The following is an 18,692-nucleotide window of genomic DNA, read 5'->3' as shown; positions in this document are numbered from 1 at the left end:
GCAGGCTCACACACTCACAGCTACACGGGAGGTGAATAAAGGCCGGAGAGGAAGCCAGACAGGATTTGCTTCTTTTGCTTGCACCACAATGCAGTGCTGAAAGAGGAGGAATCTACATAAAAACGCCTTCCTGGCAACGCCCAAATGCCCTGCTGCCATGCAGATAAACACTGGCAGCGGCAGCAAGTGCATGCCCACAGCCACCCCTTGTTCCTTCACACCTTGTATCAGCTGTAATCCAGTCCAGTCCAGTGCTGCCTGCTGAGCAGCACTGACCAACACTGCCTGGGCCCAGGCTTTTATCTCTGAGGCCCCATTATGATGTCAGAAAGCTGGCTCTGGAATCCTGAGGGCTCCACTATGACACGTGCAAAGTTCCGTCTGAACTTTATATAAGACGGTGAGGCTCAGTCAGTCACTCAGTGTTGCCTGAGAGGGCAACACTGCAACAGCCGGCCGCCAGGCTGTCTTTTTTTTGCACAGCTAGTTGCCTCCAGGAGGCCACAAGAGGGAGACAAGGGACTGCAAAATGGAAAATAGGCATCCACCAACTTTACAGACAACTTCTCCTTGCTCCTACAACCTCCATCCTTGCACAGTTTGTTATTCTTCTAGGTAACATAGTAACAAATCCAAATTGCTGCTCTCTTTGTAGGCAAGCAAGGCTTTGTTGCAACTGCAATTCTTACTTCTTCTTGAAATGTAGGGACGACAGTACATTCCATCACATCCATCTAGTGTACACAGGTAGGTCCATTGTGGCGGGCAGGCGAGCGGGCGGGCTGCTTTATTGGCTGTTTGCTGTTCCCCTACTCCACTCCACTATTTGACTGTTGTGCTGCATCAATCAATCAATCAATCAATCAATCAATCAATCAATCAGTGGCTGGCTCAGGTGCAGCTCTTTAACTTACCTAAAAGGGAGGGCGGAGAGAAGACAAGGAAGGTGAATGAGGTGTTCCAATGTGAAATGCCGGAAACACAGAAACACAGACGACACACAACAAGAGGTGGCAATCTATTCATTAATTGCATTTAATCAATGAGCTCATTATCACTCATGCATTGTCCAACAGGTGTTGAAATAATGGGATTAAAAGGGGAGATCCCTTCAGAAAGACAGAAACAATAGCAAAGACAAAAAACACTTTTGGAATCTGCTTTTAGTCAACACATAAGGAAAGGGTGCACCGGTCCTGGAAATACTGCAATACCAGGTCAATGCGTGGAGTGGACAGAGCAAGCTCTATTTCCATCTCCCTGTTCTAAAAATCCATTTAATATATGGTCCCCAGATAGGGGACGTATCAGATATTAAACTGATAAGAACAGATACTACACTTGATCTTAGCCAAAAGGCCGAGAAGCGATAACCCGAACGGGCCGTGCGTTGCCCGAGCCTGCCCGATACTGCTGTTCAGCCCTTGCAGCGATTCAGCCTACTTCTAGGCAATTCCATGGGGCCCTGCAGGCTCACACACTCACAGCTACACGGGAGGTGAATAAAGGCCGGAGAGGAAGCCAGACAGGATTTGCTTCTTTTGCTTGCACCACAATGCAGTGCTGAAAGAGGAGGAATCTACATAAAAACGCCTTCCTGGCAACGCCCAAATGCCCTGCTGCCATGCAGATAAACACTGGCAGCGGCAGCAAGTGCATGCCCACAGCCACCCCTTGTTCCTTCACACCTTGTATCAGCTGTAATCCAGTCCAGTCCAGTGCTGCCTGCTGAGCAGCACTGACCAACACTGCCTGGGCCCAGGCTTTTATCTCTGAGGCCCCATTATGATGTCAGAAAGCTGGCTCTGGAATCCTGAGGGCTCCACTATGACACGTGCAAAGTTCCGTCTGAACTTTATATAAGACGGTGAGGCTCAGTCAGTCACTCAGTGTTGCCTGAGAGGGCAACACTGCAACAGCCGGCCGCCAGGCTGTCTTTTTTTTGCACAGCTAGTTGCCTCCAGGAGGCCACAAGAGGGAGACAAGGGACTGCAAAATGGAAAATAGGCATCCACCAACTTTACAGACAACTTCTCCTTGCTCCTACAACCTCCATCCTTGCACAGTTTGTTATTCTTCTAGGTAACATAGTAACAAATCCAAATTGCTGCTCTCTTTGTAGGCAAGCAAGGCTTTGTTGCAACTGCAATTCTTACTTCTTCTTGAAATGTAGGGACGACAGTACATTCCATCACATCCATCTAGTGTACACAGGTAGGTCCATTGTGGCGGGCAGGCGAGCGGGCGGGCTGCTTTATTGGCTGTTTGCTGTTCCCCTACTCCACTCCACTATTTGACTGTTGTGCTGCATCAATCAATCAATCAATCAATCAATCAATCAATCAATCAATCAATCAGTGGCTGGCTCAGGTGCAGCTCTTTAACTTACCTAAAAGGGAGGGCGGAGAGAAGACAAGGAAGGTGAATGAGGTGTTCCAATGTGAAATGCCGGAAACACAGAAACACAGACGACACACAACAAGAGGTGGCAATCTATTCATTAATTGCATTTAATCAATGAGCTCATTATCACTCATGCATTGTCCAACAGGTGTTGAAATAATGGGATTAAAAGGGGAGATCCCTTCAGAAAGACAGAAACAATAGCAAAGACAAAAAACACTTTTGGAATCTGCTTTTAGTCAACACATAAGGAAAGGGTGCACCGGTCCTGGAAATACTGCAATACCAGGTCAATGCGTGGAGTGGACAGAGCAAGCTCTATTTCCATCTCCCTGTTCTAAAAATCCATTTAATATATGGTCCCCAGATAGGGGACGTATCAGATATTAAACTGATAAGAACAGATACTACACTTGATCTTAGCCAAAAGGCCGAGAAGCGATAACCCGAACGGGCCGCGCGTTGCCCGAGCCTGCCCGATACTGCTGTTCAGCCCTTGCAGCGATTCAGCCTACTTCTAGGCAATTCCATGGGGCCCTGCAGGCTCACACACTCACAGCTACACGGGAGGTGAATAAAGGCCGGAGAGGAAGCCAGACAGGATTTGCTTCTTTTGCTTGCACCACAATGCAGTGCTGAAAGAGGAGGAATCTACATAAAAACGCCTTCCTGGCAACGCCCAAATGCCCTGCTGCCATGCAGATAAACACTGGCAGCGGCAGCAAGTGCATGCCCACAGCCACCCCTTGTTCCTTCACACCTTGTATCAGCTGTAATCCAGTCCAGTCCAGTGCTGCCTGCTGAGCAGCACTGACCAACACTGCCTGGGCCCAGGCTTTTATCTCTGAGGCCCCATTATGATGTCAGAAAGCTGGCTCTGGAATCCTGAGGGCTCCACTATGACACGTGCAAAGTTCCGTCTGAACTTTATATAAGACGGTGAGGCTCAGTCAGTCACTCAGTGTTGCCTGAGAGGGCAACACTGCAACAGCCGGCCGCCAGGCTGTCTTTTTTTTGCACAGCTAGTTGCCTCCAGGAGGCCACAAGAGGGAGACAAGGGACTGCAAAATGGAAAATAGGCATCCACCAACTTTACAGACAACTTCTCCTTGCTCCTACAACCTCCATCCTTGCACAGTTTGTTATTCTTCTAGGTAACATAGTAACAAATCCAAATTGCTGCTCTCTTTGTAGGCAAGCAAGGCTTTGTTGCAACTGCAATTCTTACTTCTTCTTGAAATGTAGGGACGACAGTACATTCCATCACATCCATCTAGTGTACACAGGTAGGTCCATTGTGGCGGGCAGGCGAGCGGGCGGGCTGCTTTATTGGCTGTTTGCTGTTCCCCTACTCCACTCCACTATTTGACTGTTGTGCTGCATCAATCAATCAATCAATCAATCAATCAATCAATCAATCAATCAATCAATCAATCAGTGGCTGGCTCAGGTGCAGCTCTTTAACTTACCTAAAAGGGAGGGCGGAGAGAAGACAAGGAAGGTGAATGAGGTGTTCCAATGTGAAATGCCGGAAACACAGAAACACAGACGACACACAACAAGAGGTGGCAATCTATTCATTAATTGCATTTAATCAATGAGCTCATTATCACTCATGCATTGTCCAACAGGTGTTGAAATAATGGGATTAAAAGGGGAGATCCCTTCAGAAAGACAGAAACAATAGCAAAGACAAAAAACACTTTTGGAATCTGCTTTTAGTCAACACATAAGGAAAGGGTGCACCGGTCCTGGAAATACTGCAATACCAGGTCAATGCGTGGAGTGGACAGAGCAAGCTCTATTTCCATCTCCCTGTTCTAAAAATCCATTTAATATATGGTCCCCAGATAGGGGACGTATCAGATATTAAACTGATAAGAACAGATACTACACTTGATCTTAGCCAAAAGGCCGAGAAGCGATAACCCGAACGGGCCGTGCGTTGCCCGAGCCTGCCCGATACTGCTGTTCAGCCCTTGCAGCGATTCAGCCTACTTCTAGGCAATTCCATGGGGCCCTGCAGGCTCACACACTCACAGCTACACGGGAGGTGAATAAAGGCCGGAGAGGAAGCCAGACAGGATTTGCTTCTTTTGCTTGCACCACAATGCAGTGCTGAAAGAGGAGGAATCTACATAAAAACGCCTTCCTGGCAACGCCCAAATGCCCTGCTGCCATGCAGATAAACACTGGCAGCGGCAGCAAGTGCATGCCCACAGCCACCCCTTGTTCCTTCACACCTTGTATCAGCTGTAATCCAGTCCAGTCCAGTGCTGCCTGCTGAGCAGCACTGACCAACACTGCCTGGGCCCAGGCTTTTATCTCTGAGGCCCCATTATGATGTCAGAAAGCTGGCTCTGGAATCCTGAGGGCTCCACTATGACACGTGCAAAGTTCCGTCTGAACTTTATATAAGACGGTGAGGCTCAGTCAGTCACTCAGTGTTGCCTGAGAGGGCAACACTGCAACAGCCGGCCGCCAGGCTGTCTTTTTTTTGCACAGCTAGTTGCCTCCAGGAGGCCACAAGAGGGAGACAAGGGACTGCAAAATGGAAAATAGGCATCCACCAACTTTACAGACAACTTCTCCTTGCTCCTACAACCTCCATCCTTGCACAGTTTGTTATTCTTCTAGGTAACATAGTAACAAATCCAAATTGCTGCTCTCTTTGTAGGCAAGCAAGGCTTTGTTGCAACTGCAATTCTTACTTCTTCTTGAAATGTAGGGACGACAGTACATTCCATCACATCCATCTAGTGTACACAGGTAGGTCCATTGTGGCGGGCAGGCGAGCGGGCGGGCTGCTTTATTGGCTGTTTGCTGTTCCCCTACTCCACTCCACTATTTGACTGTTGTGCTGCATCAATCAATCAATCAATCAATCAATCAATCAATCAATCAATCAATCAATCAATCAATCAGTGGCTGGCTCAGGTGCAGCTCTTTAACTTACCTAAAAGGGAGGGCGGAGAGAAGACAAGGAAGGTGAATGAGGTGTTCCAATGTGAAATGCCGGAAACACAGAAACACAGACGACACACAACAAGAGGTGGCAATCTATTCATTAATTGCATTTAATCAATGAGCTCATTATCACTCATGCATTGTCCAACAGGTGTTGAAATAATGGGATTAAAAGGGGAGATCCCTTCAGAAAGACAGAAACAATAGCAAAGACAAAAAACACTTTTGGAATCTGCTTTTAGTCAACACATAAGGAAAGGGTGCACCGGTCCTGGAAATACTGCAATACCAGGTCAATGCGTGGAGTGGACAGAGCAAGCTCTATTTCCATCTCCCTGTTCTAAAAATCCATTTAATATATGGTCCCCAGATAGGGGACGTATCAGATATTAAACTGATAAGAACAGATACTACACTTGATCTTAGCCAAAAGGCCGAGAAGCGATAACCCGAACGGGCCGCGCGTTGCCCGAGCCTGCCCGATACTGCTGTTCAGCCCTTGCAGCGATTCAGCCTACTTCTAGGCAATTCCATGGGGCCCTGCAGGCTCACACACTCACAGCTACACGGGAGGTGAATAAAGGCCGGAGAGGAAGCCAGACAGGATTTGCTTCTTTTGCTTGCACCACAATGCAGTGCTGAAAGAGGAGGAATCTACATAAAAACGCCTTCCTGGCAACGCCCAAATGCCCTGCTGCCATGCAGATAAACACTGGCAGCGGCAGCAAGTGCATGCCCACAGCCACCCCTTGTTCCTTCACACCTTGTATCAGCTGTAATCCAGTCCAGTCCAGTGCTGCCTGCTGAGCAGCACTGACCAACACTGCCTGGGCCCAGGCTTTTATCTCTGAGGCCCCATTATGATGTCAGAAAGCTGGCTCTGGAATCCTGAGGGCTCCACTATGACACGTGCAAAGTTCCGTCTGAACTTTATATAAGACGGTGAGGCTCAGTCAGTCACTCAGTGTTGCCTGAGAGGGCAACACTGCAACAGCCGGCCGCCAGGCTGTCTTTTTTTTGCACAGCTAGTTGCCTCCAGGAGGCCACAAGAGGGAGACAAGGGACTGCAAAATGGAAAATAGGCATCCACCAACTTTACAGACAACTTCTCCTTGCTCCTACAACCTCCATCCTTGCACAGTTTGTTATTCTTCTAGGTAACATAGTAACAAATCCAAATTGCTGCTCTCTTTGTAGGCAAGCAAGGCTTTGTTGCAACTGCAATTCTTACTTCTTCTTGAAATGTAGGGACGACAGTACATTCCATCACATCCATCTAGTGTACACAGGTAGGTCCATTGTGGCGGGCAGGCGAGCGGGCGGGCTGCTTTATTGGCTGTTTGCTGTTCCCCTACTCCACTCCACTATTTGACTGTTGTGCTGCATCAATCAATCAATCAATCAATCAATCAATCAATCAATCAATCAATCAATCAGTGGCTGGCTCAGGTGCAGCTCTTTAACTTACCTAAAAGGGAGGGCGGAGAGAAGACAAGGAAGGTGAATGAGGTGTTCCAATGTGAAATGCCGGAAACACAGAAACACAGACGACACACAACAAGAGGTGGCAATCTATTCATTAATTGCATTTAATCAATGAGCTCATTATCACTCATGCATTGTCCAACAGGTGTTGAAATAATGGGATTAACCCCTTCCCTCTTTGGCCACTTTTGACCTTCCTGACAGAGCCTCATTTTTCAAATCTGACATGTTTCAATTTATGTGGTAATAACTCCGGAATGCTTTTACCTATCCAAGCGATTCTGAGATTGTTTTCTCGTGACACATTGGACTTTATGTTACTGGCAAAATTTGCCCGATACGTTCAGTATTTATTGTGAAAAACACCAAAATTTAGCGAAAAATTGCAAAAATTAACATTTTTCTCAATTTAAATGCATCTGCTTGTAAGACAGGCAGTTATACCACACAAAAATGTTGCTAACTAACATCCCCCATATGTCTACTTTAGATTGGCATCGTTTTTTGATCATCATTTTATTTTTCTATGACCTCACAAGGCTTAGAACTTTAGCAGCAATTTCTCACATTTTCAAGAAAATTTCAAAATGCTATTTTTACAGGGGCCAGTTCAGTTGTGAAGTGGCTTTGAGGTCCTTAGATATTAGAAACCGCCAATAAGTCACCCCATTTTAAAAACTGCACCCCTCAAAGTATTCAAAACAGCATTTAGAAAGTTTCTTAACCCTTTAGACATTGCGCAGGAATTAAGGCAAAGTAGAGGTGAAATTTACAAAGTTCATTATTTTTTTCCAGAAATTCATTTTGAATCCATTTTTTTTGTACCACAGAATGTTTTACCCAAGAAATGCAACTCAATATTTATTGCCCAGGTTCTGCAGTTTTAGGAAATATCCCACATGTGGCCGTAGCGTGCTACTGGACTGAAGCGCCGGCCTCAGAAGCAAAGGAGCACCTAGTGGATTTTGGGCCTCCTTTTTATTAGAATATATTTTTTAGGCACCATGTCAGCTTTGAACAGGTCTAGTGGAACTAAAACAGTGGAAACCCCCCAAAAGTGACCCCATTTGGGAAACTACACCCCTCGAAGAATTTATCTAGGGGTGTAGCAAGCATTTTGACCGGCCAGTTTTTTTGCAAAAATTTTTGGAACTAGGCCATGAAAATGAAAATCTACATTTTTTCAAATAAAATGTAGGTTTAGCTTTTTTCATTTCCAAAAGAACTAAAGTAGAAAAAGCACCACAGCATTTGTAGAGCAATTTCTCCCGAGTAAAACAGTACCCCACATGTGGTAATAAACGGTTGTTTGGACACACGGCAGGGCTTAGAATGGAAAGTGCGCCATTTGGCTCTTGGAGCTCAAATTTAGCAGAAATGGTTTGCGGAGGCCATGTCACATTTGCAAAGCCCCTGAGGTGACAAAACAGTGGAAACCCCCAACAAGTGACCCCATTTTGGAAACTATACCCCTCGAGGAATTTATCTAGGGGTGTAGCAAGCATTTTGACCGGCCAGTTTTTTTGCAAAAATTTTTGGAACTAGGTCATGAAAATGATAATCTACATTTTTTCAAATAAAATGTAGGTTTAGCTAATTTTTTTTCATTTCCAAGAGAACTAAAGTAGAAAAAGCACCACAACATTTGTAGAGCAATTTCTCCCGAGTAAAACAATACCCCACATGTGGTAATAAACAGTTGTTTGGAGACACGGCAGGGCTTAGAAGGGAAAGAGCGCCATTTGGCTCTTGGAGCTCAAATTTAGCAGGAATGGTTTGCGGAGGCCATGTCACATTTGCAAAGCCCCAGAGGTGACAAAACAGTGGAAACCCCCAACAAGTGACCCCATTTTGGAAACTATACCCTTTGAGGAAATTATCTAGGGTATAGTGAGCATTTTGACCCCACAGGTTTTTTGCAGAAATTTTTGCAAGTAGGCTGTGAAAATGAAAATATACATTTTTTCAAATAAAATGTAGGTTTAGCTAATTTTTTTTCATTTCCACAAGGACTAAAGGAGAAAAAGCACCATAAAATTTGTAAAGAAATTTCTCCCGAGTAAAACAATGCCCCACATGTGGTAATAAACGGCTGTTTGGACACACGGCGAGGCTGAGAAGGGAAAGTGCGCCATTTGGCTTTTGGAACTCAAATTTAGCAGGAATGGTTTGCGGAGGCCATGTCGCATTTGCAAAGCTCCTGAGGGGACAAAACAGTGGAAACCCCCAACAAGTGACCCCATTTTGGAAACTACACCCCATGAGGGAATTATCTAGGGGTAGAGTGAGCAGTTTTACCCCACAGGTTTTTTACAGAACTTATTGTAACTAGGCCGTAAAAATGAAAATCTACATTTTTTCAAAGAAAATGTAGGTTTAGGTATTTTTTTTTCATTTCCACAAGGACTGAAGGAGAAAAAGCACCACAACATTTGTAAAGCAACTTCTCCCGAGTAAAATAATACCCCACATGTGGTCACAAACATCTGTTTGGACACACGGTAGGGCTCAGAATGGAAGGAGCACCATTTGGATTTTGGAATGGTTTCTGGGTGTCATGTCATATTTGCTGAGCCCCTGTAGTACTAGTACAGTGGAAACACCCCAAAAGTGACACCATTTGGGAAACTGCACCCCCTGAGGAATCATCTAGGGGTATAGTGAAAATTTTGATCCCAAAGGTTTTTTGCTGAATTAATTAGAATTAAGCCATGAAAATGAAAAATATTTTTTTTTTCCAACAAGATGTAGTTTTAGATACACATTTTTCATTTTTACAAGGAATAGAGAAGAAAAAGCCCCCCAACATTTGTAAAGTAATTTCTCCCGAGTACGGTAACACCCCATATGTGGTTATAATCGACTGTTTACATATATGGGAGCATTCAGAAGAAAAGGAGCGGTATTTATCTTTTGGAGCGTAGATTTTGCTGGAATGGGTTGCGGATGCCATGTTGCATTTGCAAAACCCCTGATGTACCAAACAAAAGTGACCCCGTTTTAGAAACTACACCCCTAAAGGCATTTATCAAGGGATGCAGTGACAATTTAGACTCCACAGGTGTTTTTCAGAAATGAATACGCAGTGGATGGTGCAAAATGAAAATTGCAATTTCTCCACTGATCTGCCCATTCACCGCACAAGATGTTGTGCCCCTAGAGAATCTTACCCCATAAATTGTTAAGCGGGTTCTCCCGGGCATGGTAATGCCTTACTTGTGGCCATAAATTGCTGTTTGGGCACACTGTAGGGCTAAGAAGGGAAAGACCGCCATTTTGAGCATGGATTTTGCTTGGTAATAGTTCTGTTTGGGGTTTTGCTGGTATTTCAGCTTATAATGTGGTGGCATATGTAATCTGTGCGGAGTATATCAGGGGTATATGTAATCTGTGCGGAGTACATCAGGGTATATGTGTGGAGTACATCAGGGTATATGTAATCTGTGAGGAGTACATCAGGGTATATGTAAGCTGTGCAGAGTACATCAGGGTATATGTAATCTGTGCGGAGTACATCAGGGTATATGTAATATGTGAGGAGTATATCAGGGGTATATGTAATCTGTGCGGAGTACATCAGGGTATATGTGTGGAGTACATCAGGGTATATGTAATCTGTGAGGAGTACATCAGGGTATATGTAATCTGTGTGGAGTACATCAGGGTATATGTAATCTGTGAGGAGTACATCAGGGTATATGTAAGCTGTGCAGAGTACATCAGGGTATATGTAATATGTGAGGAGTACATCAGAGTATATGTAATCTGTGCGGAGTATATCAGGGCATAATAGGAGGGTATAATCATGGGGTAAATAATACAATTATCCATAGATGTGTGTTACGCTGTGAAGCGATCCGTTATGCGCAGGCCGGCGTCACACTGGTAAACGGTTTTCTTTCTTATCCCTCCTTTGTAACGCTCTGCACCTTTTGGGGACTTTTTCTCCTTCGTAGTTTGGGAAATATTGCTGGGAAAGTTTTGCGCTGGTATAATACGGGCGCCCTCGCTTCCAGCGGATGTGCGATGTCCATTCCCTTTCCTAGTTCCTAAATACTAGGGCCCTGAAACTGAAGGAATGTTCCCCTCCGGCCTGCGCATTGAGATGTTTTTCATCACCGCATTACTAGTGCCATAACTTTTTTATTTTTCAGTTGATTGAGCGGTGTGCAGGCTTGTTTTTTGCGAGACGGGCTGTAGATTTTATTGGGACCATTTTAGAACACATACGACTTTTTGATCACTTTTTATTTCATTTTTTGGTAAAGGAAATTACCAAAAACAAGCAATTCTGGAATAGTTTTTTATTGTTTTTTTTTCTCTGCATCCACAGTGCGCCCTAGATTACATGTTCGCTTTATTCTGCGGGTCGATACGATTACGGCGATACCAAATTTATATAGTTGTTTTTATGTATTGCAGCTTTTGCACAATAAAATCACTTTTTTTATAAAATCATTTGTTTTCTCTGTCGACATTCTAAGACCCATAACTTTATTATTTTTGCGTGCACAAAGCGGTGTCAGGGATTATTTTTTGCGGCACGGATTGGCGTTTTTTATTATTACTATTTTGGAGTAAATGTGACTTTTTGATCACTTTTTATAGCATTTTTTGGAAGGAGATGTGACCTAAAAACAAAGATTCTGGCGCTGTTTTTCATGTTTTTTTTTACCGCGTTCACCGTGCGGGATAAATTACATAATAGTTTTGTAGTTTGGGTCGTTACGGACGCGGCGATACCAATTATGTATAGTTTTTTTTATTTTTACGGTTTTTCCCATAATAAAATACTTACTATGGGAAAAAAGTCAGTTTAGCTTTATTTTTATTTGAAATGTGTGTGTTTTTATTGTTTTACCACATTTTTATTTACTTTTTTTACTTGTCCCACTAGGGGACATGAGGGCCTGATGCCCCAATCGCTACTCTAATACACTGCACTACATACGAAGTGCAGTGTATTAGCGCTGTCAGTTATTCACTGACAGCAAGCCTATGAGGACTCGCCGCAGGCGGGTCCTCATCGGCTCCCGTACAAGGCAGACTCGGACGCCATTTTCTGGCGTCCGATTGCCACAGCAACCCAGCGATTGCATCACTGGGTTGCCGATCGGGTGAAAACCTATCAGATGCTGCGCTCTATTGAGCGCAGCATCTGAGGGGTTAATCTGCCGGATCGGAGAGTAGCTCCGGTCCTGGCAGTTACAGGAGGGTGCCAGCTGTATAATACAGCTGTCACCCCGCCGTGATGGTGCCGGCTCTGCTTCTGAGCCCGCACCATCACTGCGCCGTATATATACGGCGCTTTGCGGGAACCACCTCCCGACAGCGCCGTATATATACGGCGTATGTCGGGAAGGGGTTAAAAGGGGAGATCCCTTCAGAAAGACAGAAACAATAGCAAAGACAAAAAACACTTTTGGAATCTGCTTTTAGTCAACACATAAGGAAAGGGTGCACCGGTCCTGGAAATACTGCAATACCAGGTCAATGCGTGGAGTGGACAGAGCAAGCTCTATTTCCATCTCCCTGTTCTAAAAATCCATTTAATATATGGTCCCCAGATAGGGGACGTATCAGATATTAAACTGATAAGAACAGATACTACACTTGATCTTAGCCAAAAGGCCGAGAAGCGATAACCCGAACGGGCCGCGCGTTGCCCGAGCCTGCCCGATACTGCTGTTCAGCCCTTGCAGCGATTCAGCCTACTTCTAGGCAATTCCATGGGGCCCTGCAGGCTCACACACTCACAGCTACACGGGAGGTGAATAAAGGCCGGAGAGGAAGCCAGACAGGATTTGCTTCTTTTGCTTGCACCACAATGCAGTGCTGAAAGAGGAGGAATCTACATAAAAACGCCTTCCTGGCAACGCCCAAATGCCCTGCTGCCATGCAGATAAACACTGGCAGCGGCAGCAAGTGCATGCCCACAGCCACCCCTTGTTCCTTCACACCTTGTATCAGCTGTAATCCAGTCCAGTCCAGTGCTGCCTGCTGAGCAGCACTGACCAACACTGCCTGGGCCCAGGCTTTTATCTCTGAGGCCCCATTATGATGTCAGAAAGCTGGCTCTGGAATCCTGAGGGCTCCACTATGACACGTGCAAAGTTCCGTCTGAACTTTATATAAGACGGTGAGGCTCAGTCAGTCACTCAGTGTTGCCTGAGAGGGCAACACTGCAACAGCCGGCCGCCAGGCTGTCTTTTTTTTGCACAGCTAGTTGCCTCCAGGAGGCCACAAGAGGGAGACAAGGGACTGCAAAATGGAAAATAGGCATCCACCAACTTTACAGACAACTTCTCCTTGCTCCTACAACCTCCATCCTTGCACAGTTTGTTATTCTTCTAGGTAACATAGTAACAAATCCAAATTGCTGCTCTCTTTGTAGGCAAGCAAGGCTTTGTTGCAACTGCAATTCTTACTTCTTCTTGAAATGTAGGGACGACAGTACATTCCATCACATCCATCTAGTGTACACAGGTAGGTCCATTGTGGCGGGCAGGCGAGCGGGCGGGCTGCTTTATTGGCTGTTTGCTGTTCCCCTACTCCACTCCACTATTTGACTGTTGTGCTGCATCAATCAATCAATCAATCAATCAATCAATCAATCAATCAATCAATCAATCAATCAATCAGTGGCTGGCTCAGGTGCAGCTCTTTAACTTACCTAAAAGGGAGGGCGGAGAGAAGACAAGGAAGGTGAATGAGGTGTTCCAATGTGAAATGCCGGAAACACAGAAACACAGACGACACACAACAAGAGGTGGCAATCTATTCATTAATTGCATTTAATCAATGAGCTCATTATCACTCATGCATTGTCCAACAGGTGTTGAAATAATGGGATTAACCCCTTCCCTCTTTGGCCACTTTTGACCTTCCTGACAGAGCCTCATTTTTCAAATCTGACATGTTTCAATTTATGTGGTAATAACTCCGGAATGCTTTTACCTATCCAAGCGATTCTGAGATTGTTTTCTCGTGACACATTGGACTTTATGTTACTGGCAAAATTTGCCCGATACGTTCAGTATTTATTGTGAAAAACACCAAAATTTAGCGAAAAATTGCAAAAATTAACATTTTTCTCAATTTAAATGCATCTGCTTGTAAGACAGGCAGTTATACCACACAAAAATGTTGCTAACTAACATCCCCCATATGTCTACTTTAGATTGGCATCGTTTTTTGATCATCATTTTATTTTTCTATGACCTCACAAGGCTTAGAACTTTAGCAGCAATTTCTCACATTTTCAAGAAAATTTCAAAATGCTATTTTTACAGGGGCCAGTTCAGTTGTGAAGTGGCTTTGAGGTCCTTAGATATTAGAAACCGCCAATAAGTCACCCCATTTTAAAAACTGCACCCCTCAAAGTATTCAAAACAGCATTTAGAAAGTTTCTTAACCCTTTAGACATTGCGCAGGAATTAAGGCAAAGTAGAGGTGAAATTTACAAAGTTCATTATTTTTTTCCAGAAATTCATTTTGAATCCATTTTTTTTGTACCACAGAATGTTTTACCCAAGAAATGCAACTCAATATTTATTGCCCAGGTTCTGCAGTTTTAGGAAATATCCCACATGTGGCCGTAGCGTGCTACTGGACTGAAGCGCCGGCCTCAGAAGCAAAGGAGCACCTAGTGGATTTTGGGCCTCCTTTTTATTAGAATATATTTTTTAGGCACCATGTCAGCTTTGAACAGGTCTAGTGGAACTAAAACAGTGGAAACCCCCCAAAAGTGACCCCATTTGGGAAACTACACCCCTCGAAGAATTTATCTAGGGGTGTAGCAAGCATTTTGACCGGCCAGTTTTTTTGCAAAAATTTTTGGAACTAGGCCATGAAAATGAAAATCTACATTTTTTCAAATAAAATGTAGGTTTAGCTAATTTTTTTTCATTTCCAAAAGAACTAAAGTAGAAAAAGCACCACAGCATTTGTAGAGCAATTTCTCCCGAGTAAAACAGTACCCCACATGTGGTAATAAACGGTTGTTTGGACACACGGCAGGGCTTAGAATGGAAAGTGCGCCATTTGGCTCTTGGAGCTCAAATTTAGCAGAAATGGTTTGCGGAGGCCATGTCACATTTGCAAAGCCCCTGAGGTGACAAAACAGTGGAAACCCCCAACAAGTGACCCCATTTTGGAAACTATACCCCTCGAGGAATTTATCTAGGGGTGTAGCAAGCATTTTGACCGGCCAGTTTTTTTGCAAAAATTTTTGGAACTAGGTCATGAAAATGATAATCTACATTTTTTCAAATAAAATGTAGGTTTAGCTAATTTTTTTTCATTTCCAAGAGAACTAAAGTAGAAAAAGCACCACAACATTTGTAGAGCAATTTCTCCCGAGTAAAACAATACCCCACATGTGGTAATAAACAGTTGTTTGGAGACACGGCAGGGCTTAGAAGGGAAAGAGCGCCATTTGGCTCTTGGAGCTCAAATTTAGCAGGAATGGTTTGCGGAGGCCATGTCACATTTGCAAAGCCCCAGAGGTGACAAAACAGTGGAAACCCCCAACAAGTGACCCCATTTTGGAAACTATACCCTTTGAGGAAATTATCTAGGGTATAGTGAGCATTTTGACCCCACAGGTTTTTTGCAGAAATTTTTGCAAGTAGGCTGTGAAAATGAAAATCTACATTTTTTCAAATAAAATGTAGGTTTAGCTAATTTTTTTTCATTTCCACAAGGACTAAAGGAGAAAAAGCACCATAAAATTTGTAAAGAAATTTCTCCCGAGTAAAACAATGCCCCACATGTGGTAATAAACGGCTGTTTGGACACACGGCGAGGCTGAGAAGGGAAAGTGCGCCATTTGGCTTTTGGAACTCAAATTTAGCAGGAATGGTTTGCGGAGGCCATGTCGCATTTGCAAAGCTCCTGAGGGGACAAAACAGTGGAAACCCCCAACAAGTGACCCCATTTTGGAAACTACACCCCATGAGGGAATTATCTAGGGGTAGAGTGAGCAGTTTTACCCCACAGGTTTTTTACAGAACTTATTGTAACTAGGCCGTAAAAATGAAAATCTACATTTTTTCAAAGAAAATGTAGGTTTAGGTATTTTTTTTTCATTTCCACAAGGACTGAAGGAGAAAAAGCACCACAACATTTGTAAAGCAACTTCTCCCGAGTAAAATAATACCCCACATGTGGTCACAAACATCTGTTTGGACACACGGTAGGGCTCAGAATGGAAGGAGCACCATTTGGATTTTGGAATGGTTTCTGGGTGTCATGTCATATTTGCTGAGCCCCTGTAGTACTAGTACAGTGGAAACACCCCAAAAGTGACACCATTTGGGAAACTGCACCCCCTGAGGAATCATCTAGGGGTATAGTGAAAATTTTGATCCCAAAGGTTTTTTGCTGAATTAATTAGAATTAAGCCATGAAAATGAAAAATATTTTTTTTTTCCAACAAGATGTAGTTTTAGATACACATTTTTCATTTTTACAAGGAATAGAGAAGAAAAAGCCCCCCAACATTTGTAAAGTAATTTCTCCCGAGTACGGTAACACCCCATATGTGGTTATAATCGACTGTTTACATATATGGGAGCATTCAGAAGAAAAGGAGCGGTATTTATCTTTTGGAGCGTAGATTTTGCTGGAATGGGTTGCGGATGCCATGTTGCATTTGCAAAACCCCTGATGTACCAAACAAAAGTGACCCCGTTTTAGAAACTACACCCCTAAAGGCATTTATCAAGGGATGTAGTGACAATTTAGACTCCACAGGTGTTTTTCAGAAATGAATACGCAGTGGATGGTGCAAAATGAAAATTGCAATTTCTCCACTGATCTGCCCATTCACCGCACAAGATGTTGTGCCCCTAGAGAATCTTACCCCATAAATTGTTAAGCGGGTTCTCCCGGGCATGGTAATGCCTTACTTGTGGCCATAAATTGCTGTTTGGGCACACTGTAGGGCTAAGAAGGGAAAGACCGCCATTTTGAGCATGGATTTTGCTTGGTAATAGTTCTGTTTGGGGTTTTGCTGGTATTTCAGCTTATAATGTGGTGGCATATGTAATCTGTGCGGAGTATATCAGGGGTATATGTAATCTGTGCCGAGTACATCAGGGTATATGTGTGGAGTACATCAGGGTATATGTAATCTGTGAGGAGTACATCAGGGTATATGTAAGCTGTGCAGAGTACATCAGGGTATATGTAATCTGTGCGGAGTACATCAGGGTATATGTAATATGTGAGGAGTATATCAGGGGTATATGTAATCTGTGCGGAGTACATCAGGGTATATGTGTGGAGTACATCAGGGTATATGTAATCTGTGAGGAGTACATCAGGGTATATGTAATCTGTGTGGAGTACATCAGGGTATATGTAATCTGTGAGGAGTACATCAGGGTATATGTAAGCTGTGCAGAGTACATCAGGGTATATGTAATATGTGAGGAGTACATCAGAGTATATGTAATCTGTGCGGAGTATATCAGGGCATAATAGGAGGGTATAATCATGGGGTAAATAATACAATTATCCATAGATGTGTGTTACGCTGTGAAGCGATCCGTTATGCGCAGGCCGGCGTCACACTGGTAAACGGTTTTCTTTCTTATCCCTCCTTTGTAACGCTCTGCACCTTTTGGGGACTTTTTCTCCTTCGTAGTTTGGGAAATATTGCTGGGAAAGTTTTGCGCTGGTATAATACGGGCGCCCTCGCTTCCAGCGGATGTGCGATGTCCATTCCCTTTCCTAGTTCCTAAATACTAGGGCCCTGAAACTGAAGGAATGTTCCCCTCCGGCCTGCGCATTGAGATGTTTTTCATCACCGCATTACTAGTGCCATAACTTTTTTATTTTTCAGTTGATTGAGCGGTGTGCAGGCTTGTTTTTTGCGAGACGGGCTGTAGATTTTATTGGGACCATTTTAGAACACATACGACTTTTTGATCACTTTTTATTTCATTTTTTGGTAAAGGAAATTACCAAAAACAAGCAATTCTGGAATAGTTTTTTATTGTTTTTTTTTCTCTGCATCCACAGTGCGCCCTAGATTACATGTTCGCTTTATTCTGCGGGTCGATACGATTACGGCGATACCAAATTTATATAGTTGTTTTTATGTATTGCAGCTTTTGCACAATAAAATCACTTTTTTTATAAAATCATTTGTTTTCTCTGTCGACATTCTAAGACCCATAACTTTATTATTTTTGCGTGCACAAAGCGGTGTCAGGGATTATTTTTTGCGGCACGGATTGGCGTTTTTTATTATTACTATTTTGGAGTAAATGTGACTTTTTGATCACTTTTTATAGCATTTTTTGGAAGGAGATGTGACCTAAAAACAAAGATTCTGGCGCTGTTTTTCATGTTTTTTTTTACCGCGTTCACCGTGCGGGATAAATTACATAATAGTTTTGTAGTTTGGGTCGTTACGGACGCGGCGATACCAATTATGTATAGTTTTTTTTATTTTTACGGTTTTTCCCATAATAAAATACTTACTATGGGAAAAAAGTCAGTTTAGCTTTATTTTTATTTGAAATGTGTGTGTTTTTATTGTTTTACCACATTTTTATTTACTTTTTTTACTTGTCCCACTAGGGGACATGAGGGCCTGATGCCCCAATCGCTACTCTAATACACTGCACTACATACGAAGTGCAGTGTATTAGCGCTGTCAGTTATTCACTGACAGCAAGCCTATGAGGACTCGCCGCAGGCGGGTCCTCATCGGCTCCCGTACAAGGCAGACTCGGACGCCATTTTCTGGCGTCCGATTGCCACAGCAACCCAGCGATTGCATCACTGGGTTGCCGATCGGGTGAAAACCTATCAGATGCTGCGCT

The 18,692-nt window shown here is 43.7% G+C and overlaps 5 non-coding genes across 5 annotated transcripts; all 5 read right to left on the bottom strand.

Annotated features, from left to right (window-relative positions):
• Positions 1–1,180: 1,180 nt before the first annotated feature.
• LOC142720845 (U2 spliceosomal RNA) lies at positions 1,181–1,371 on the bottom strand. The gene has a single exon (XR_012873611.1). It is a non-coding gene; the product is annotated as a U2 spliceosomal RNA (small nuclear RNA).
• A 1,284-nt stretch (positions 1,372–2,655) lies between these two features.
• LOC142720844 (U2 spliceosomal RNA) lies at positions 2,656–2,846 on the bottom strand. Its single transcript, XR_012873609.1, has one exon. It is a non-coding gene; the product is annotated as a U2 spliceosomal RNA (small nuclear RNA).
• A 1,292-nt stretch (positions 2,847–4,138) lies between these two features.
• On the bottom strand, positions 4,139–4,329 carry LOC142720843 (U2 spliceosomal RNA). The gene has a single exon (XR_012873608.1). It is a non-coding gene; the product is annotated as a U2 spliceosomal RNA (small nuclear RNA).
• A 1,296-nt stretch (positions 4,330–5,625) lies between these two features.
• On the bottom strand, positions 5,626–5,816 carry LOC142720842 (U2 spliceosomal RNA). Its single transcript, XR_012873607.1, has one exon. It is a non-coding gene; the product is annotated as a U2 spliceosomal RNA (small nuclear RNA).
• Positions 5,817–12,307: 6,491 nt separating this feature from the next.
• LOC142720841 (U2 spliceosomal RNA) lies at positions 12,308–12,498 on the bottom strand. Its single transcript, XR_012873606.1, has one exon. It is a non-coding gene; the product is annotated as a U2 spliceosomal RNA (small nuclear RNA).
• Between the last annotated feature and the right edge of the window lie 6,194 nt (positions 12,499–18,692).

This window comes from Rhinoderma darwinii, unplaced genomic scaffold, assembly GCF_050947455.1.
Source record: "Rhinoderma darwinii isolate aRhiDar2 unplaced genomic scaffold, aRhiDar2.hap1 Scaffold_507, whole genome shotgun sequence".
NCBI lineage: Eukaryota > Metazoa > Chordata > Amphibia > Anura > Rhinodermatidae > Rhinoderma > Rhinoderma darwinii.
Note: the sequence above shows the minus strand (reverse complement) of the source record. Positions and strands in the feature narration are given on the sequence as shown.